Genomic DNA, 6,546 nt, shown 5'->3' with positions numbered 1-6,546 from the left:
TATTAGGCTGGTGATGTATTTCATCCTCCCACTAGCGGTTTTCATAGCTGACGTTTGAGCTCGTCATAGGATGGAAAGCGCAGGTGGAGGTGATCATGCGCAGTGAAGCAGCTGTGACAGTCTGTGAATGCAGGAGCAGGAATCTACTGCAGCAGAGAATGCTCCATGCAATGCTACAGACTATGCTTTCTCGAGATGCAAGACTGCCCACAAACCTCCTGGTGGTTGGAGCACGGAGGCTGTGTTTGCTCAGAGCTGTGGCTGTTTTCTGCAATTACTCTGCAGCTGCACTCGAAGCCATGGTTGCGGTTAGTCAGTGCAATGAAATCCTTCTGAGAATTGCACTTGCGTTCACCAAGAGCACAGCTTTTTACCTTTCAACCATGCTGAGGCTGAACACGCTCCTCAGGCTAACGCTGGCAAGCGTGCTCTCCTCACTAGACGGACTGGACCAACGCAGACACTCCAACTGCTCCACCTGTTCAGCATCCGAGTCCTCCAGCAACAACAGCTCCTCTTTTCTGTGCTTTGGAGGAAGGACTGTGAGCTGGCTGAAGTCAGCGCTGCACGCCACGCCTGCACTCAGCCGATGGTCACGCTCTGTTAGCGTGGCCGTGTTGACCCTGTCATCTTGGTGCAGCACCTTCAGGTCCACCGTCTCCACCATGATGGCTTTGTGTCGATGCATCAAGCCGTCGCTGTCTACCTTCCACACTGTGATCGGTTACTTGACACAAGTACTCAACATCGTTTGGGATCTGTCGTCACTCATGAGCAAACCCTGAATGTTTGTGAATCTGGACTCAAACTAACCAGAAATTACATTTTTAATATTGTTTCTATTTCTACAACCTGTTTTTCTTCCAATAAAATAAATGTTAGTTTAGATGACCAGTGTGATCAAGCACAATGTTTGGCCAATTGTAAATTTTTTCTGGCTGTGCATGTAATTATTATTATGATTATTATTATTATTATTATTATTATTAGACGTTTGAGTCCACTGCTTGTGACATTTTCAAGGCTCATTCAAGATTATTTTTTTTAGGTTCCTGTTACACATTGTGCACAATTTTCACAAATCATTTTTCCCACTTCAACAGATTTTACATTCTCAAAAAAGGTCAAGTACAATGAGGTTTGGGGGACTCTCCACTGCGACATTTTCTTTTCTGCTGTTGACCTGTCTTTTAACATATAATCAGTAAAGTTACAGTACAGTTTTAACTATGATGACGCTCGTCCCTGTGTATTCTAAATTAATTGTTGGGTTTCTACAACCGTTACTTTCTAATTTTAACAACTGAATTACCGGCGGTGCCTCCAATAGAATTTAACGTAGCAACAATAAAAGGTCTATGCCTCTAATGTTGTCTTTTTATCTGGTTTTTGTCATTTTATTATAAACAGTTCTGGTAACACATCTGGTAATACATCAACTGTCTTAACACAAAAGGTGATATTTATTAACAGGTAACATCAATATACTCTAAACCCACACACTCTCTCTCTCTCTCTCTCACCCACACACACACACATACACTCTCTCTCTCTCTCTCTCTCTCTCTCTCTCTCTCTCTCTCTCTCTCTCTCTCTCTCTCTCTCTCTCTCTCTTTCTCACCCACACACACATCACACACTCTCTCTCTCTCACACAGACACATACACACACGCTCTCTCTCTCTCTCTCTCTCTCTCTCTCTCTCTCTCTCTCTCTCTCTCTCTCTCTCTCTGTCTCTCACACTCTCTCTCACACACACACACACACACACACACACACACACACACACACACACACACACACACACACACACAAAATAACAAAACCCCTGTTGCAGGCCTAAGTCGTTGCTTGGGAGCATAGAGTCCTAAAATGTTGTTTCACTTGTCCACACAAGCTCAAACAAAAAGGGGCACGTGCACGTTATTGTTGTTATTACTCACAAATCCAAGGAGTATAGGGAGGGGGGAGGTGAGGAAAACAGGGTGATGGTCGGCTTTAAAGCGCCGAAGAAACAGCAGCAACGGTCCACAGCAGCACACGCGGGAAACAGTTCTTGATAGTGGTCCAACAAGAGCTTTCCCGATCCTTCCTCTCACTTATACCTCACATCCACATTACGGCCCTAATCTGAAGTCATGAATCAATACGATTGATAAACTAGTAAAGGAAGAAGATTGGGCGCGCATGGTGAAACCTACGTTGACATTGTTTATAGAAACCCAGACGACTATTTCTGTCACAATAGCATAATTGCAGCAGTAGATGGTGCTGCCACACACATTTTTTATCGCTCTGGAGGTCAGCAGGCTGTCACGGACCCAAACACATAGACCAAAAAGTGAATACGATCCCTATTTTGTCATGATTGGTAAGAACAGTTGGTATGGTTAGGGTGCATTTGAGCAATGCATTTCATCATCTGATACTGCTTGGATGTCTGCTTCTCATGAGTGCATGGTCATGGCATGGTCAGTTACCACACAGCATCCCTGGAGAGCTCAGTGTTTCAGTGTTGGTTGTTCTTCAGCACGGTAAGAATACTGACACAAGCTGGAGCCCATCGTATCTGGGGCAAGGCCAGAGCGTTTCACCACTAAATAAGCCCTCAAATTATTCCAGTGTAAGATTGCGGTTAAAGTGGGATGCTTTTACGAATAACATTTATGTTTTATATATTTTTTAAAACCTCCATTTTGTAAGCACCACTTCAAGCACAATGCTGCCAATAAAAAAAAGTGCACGTTGGCAGCTTGCTTGGCTTGAAAAATGAAAGTCTTCATCTGACCTAATCCTACAGTACTGCGGTGCATTCCACGTGACCAAAGGTTGATTGTGAACATCTCTGGAGAAACTGGCAGTATGTCAAGCCCATCCTCTCTATATTGAATTGTATTGGATCCCCTTTAATCGGCCTGTTTCACACGTCTAGTCTGTAAATATGACACATCATGCAACCTGCTTTTAAAAGCTTTGCATTACAAAGCAGTGCGTTTAGTGTGATCAACTTCGTTCCAAATGCTCTGGCTGAAGTGAAAGTAGAGCCTTGTAAATGGATTATGGCACTGAGGAGCCATGTTACAGCTGCCATGGATCTGCCTGTATCACTACCCGGGTCAGGTCTGCTTAGGAGGGGCTTTGACTGATTCATTTTTGTCGGCATTCCAGCAGCATGCCAGCTGCAAGTCATGCACAATGGTGAGCTTGTGCCTGGGGCGCCCATGTGACAGCTGCCTAGGGCAGCCCCTTGGAGCTCCGATAGGTGATTACAGACCACAGATGGACACGCACTGAAAAACAGATTACGGCGCTCCTTGGGCGTGGTAGATTCTAAAATTATCATCACTCAGAAAGTGAAACCTTGTAGTTTGTTGAGTTGGACAATCACGATAGATACAATGCTGTCAGTTCCCAAGTTCCTTTTCCACTTGTTAGATGCAGATAAAATATCCCAAATTAATTCTGACAGTCTGAACTGAAGATCCCAAAAGCTGTCTACTTAGCGGTGCTTTTTTGTACCGTTACACAGTTGCAGTTAGATGATGTTATTGTCTGGAAGTGGACCCAGGAATTTTTGGAAATGGCTTGAAGAAAGTTTATTTAAATGATCACATGTCTGGGACACTGGATGCTATTTGGGGTAATTGTTTTGTTTTGGAGTTAGTATATGCAAACCTCATGTTGTATAATGATATGGGACATAATACACTAATATTATACTGAGGCACGCACTCCTTCTCCTTTTAGACTTTGTGCCTGGCCCCAGTTTATAATATTGGAAACATTCTGCCTATTCACCAACAAAGAGAAAAGGAGCAGAGCTTTTTTTTTTTTTTTTCCTGAAAATGACACTTACAATTACCATTACTCGGTTGTTCCAGTAGCTGATAATCTCATAAAACACATACATTTCGTCTCTGGCCTAACCGCTCATAACAGAGGTAATCTTTGTGAGAAGTAAATAGAGCAAAAAAATGAGTTTCTCATCCCAGTGAGTAGAGCCCAGCCCTACCCGGAGAAAGCAATCCCCCGCAGTGGTGCAAATACTGAAGGGCCTAAAAAGTCCGGCTTGCCGTCCCACCTGTCAGCCTTTGCACAAATTGCGTCACCCATCTGACCCTGCTGAGCAACCCTTCGACACATTTGCTTCGTGGTGTGTTTTACACATTTTATAGCCAGCACATGTGCTTGTCTGTCTGTTGTTATGCCTTGACATAGAGAACAGGAGTTGCCCAACTGCAGCATAGCTCTGCAATTCAACAACAACTGTGAGAACCAACTGTTGCTGGGTATTCTTCGGGTGCACCCATGATGGAAGAGCTTTGCAATGCGTTGTGGCAGAGAAAAACACAGCCTCTACTTAGAAATGGCTCATTTGGTTAACCTTTTTCGTCAGCATGGCTCATAAAAATCCTAAGTGTGCTGTTATTATGAACAGTAAAAGCAACTCCATGCTAAATAAACCAATAAATGGAAGGGAAGGGAAAGAAACGGTTGCTGATTTCGACATCAAGAAGCACTGTTATAGTTCAGTAAAGATTTTTGCAGAGTTATTTTCACCTGCTTCTGTTGACTTATTGTATGGATTTGTCTGAAATGGTTTGTTTCGTGTTTTACAAAATAAATGACATATCCCAAGGTTCTTTTACAGTTTCCATGTATTTCAGTTCCACATGCACAAAGTACGGTAAAGCAGTAAAAAAAAAAAAAAAAATAACACTCTGCCATTCGTAAGTGTTTCATAATATCAAAGACCACTTAGAAAAAGTGCCTTTACCAGTTAAGGTCAGTGCATCAAGCAGAGCTATTCCCCGGATGTTTGACGTTCTGATTAGACTTCCTCAAAAGCTGGATTAGGTCAACAGCGTTAGGCAGTCCAGAATGATGTCATACAGCATGATCTAACTCTGTGGCCAGATGATTGAATCATACATTTTCCTTTAATTTAGGGGTTATTAAATGAACAGAGCTCTTCTCTGTGAGTTTCTTAAGAAGAAGATTGGTATTCGTCTTAGGTCATTTTTTCGCTTACGGTTCATTTGAATTAGCAGTAAAAGTAGTACTTTGTAGATCTTGATATTAGTTAGGCTATATTTCTGATGACCAAACCGACGAGCCGTACTTTATGATCAAAGTCATGTGGCCGTGCAGGGAGGCCGGTTGTCGGACAAAGTTTCAAATCCTAAACAGATGAGTGATTTAATCGAGTATTGTCATTTCCACTCGGGAAATAAAAACATGCAGAAATGGTCAAGCAACAATTTGAATTGGTGTGAGTAGAGACAAACCCTTTTGAGAGTTCAGCAGCTTACCTCTGACTTGCAACATAAAGTTGAGTGTTTGCTAAGCGTCATTGAAACTGAAGTTCTGCGGCTTGTTTTCCTGGAACTTTGGAAGTTGACAGACTGGGGAGTAGTTTGTTTTAACGGTTTGTGGTGATTTTGTTTGTTTGTGGCCCTCGACCGTCCGCAAATAAAACCTAATGAAGGGTAAGAAATGCTCCCCCTAAACCTATAATCGCACTGGGAGGCTTAAAAGGTTGTTTCCTTGCATGTTTTCCAATTCTGCTACATTCAACCCGAATGTTGATATTTTCTGGTATTGTGTTATTGATGCAGTTTAGCTTCTTTTTTGGTTTTCTTGAGGATGATTAGCATTCTCATCATGTAACGATAAATATAATATTTACCACCCCACAGGGTCTTTCAGATTGGGTCAGCAGCAACATGTATTTTCATCACTTTAATGATGTGGCTCATGTTCTATTTTTGCCTGAAGAGCTCCCTCCACGCCCATACATTTGTGACAGTTGCTTGGTAAATGCACAGCACCTGTTTCAAACCCAATTGTTATCCCACTCCCATCGTAAAACACTGTCACCTGCTCATATCATCCCCATGTGATGCTTGAAGAAAGTCCCGTTTGATGCTCCATGCTGAATACAGATTTTACTGAGAAATGTCACATGCTGTCTCTTTGAAGCAACATGTGTGGCTTAAAAAAAACATGTGCTTGTTACAATCCAGACGTGTGAAATAAATTACGCCAAAAGAGGCAGCAGTCTAGTGAATAAGACTTTCTGAGCACCAATACCCTGCAACGGGAATACTTTCTGCTTTACCACTGGTTCTGCAGTTAGATAAAGGTTCTTTGTAACACCACAAAGTGAGCCTCCGGGTTTTGTCTTTTGGTGACCATGAGTGACTGAACTTTGCCAAAGTGTAGCATGTCTGCTTAAAATCCCAATTGTCTTTTCATGTGTCGCAAAATTGTCATCCCACTCTGGAGACGAACCACGCTCAGTTCCATTTGTGAAAGTAAACCACTGGTGTTCAAGTGTTTGTTATAGTGTCAGCTGCATTTCAGCATCAACTAGCCATTGTTCAGACTGGTGTCAGCAATGAGCTCATCCGTTCCACTAACAGGAGGTGACATGAGTGAGGCAAACAATAACGCAGAACTTTCAGGTGGGTCCAGCTTGTTACATAAGCCCTGGAGGCCGTTTGTATGTGAAAGCAGGAAATAAATTACATTGGCCTGTCCTG

The sequence above is a fragment of the Clinocottus analis genome, unplaced genomic scaffold (assembly GCF_023055335.1).
Source record: "Clinocottus analis isolate CAN_PGR_092001 unplaced genomic scaffold, fCliAna1.0.p SCAF_8, whole genome shotgun sequence".
Classification (NCBI taxonomy): domain Eukaryota; kingdom Metazoa; phylum Chordata; class Actinopteri; order Perciformes; family Cottidae; genus Clinocottus; species Clinocottus analis.
This window is presented reverse-complemented; position numbering follows the sequence as displayed.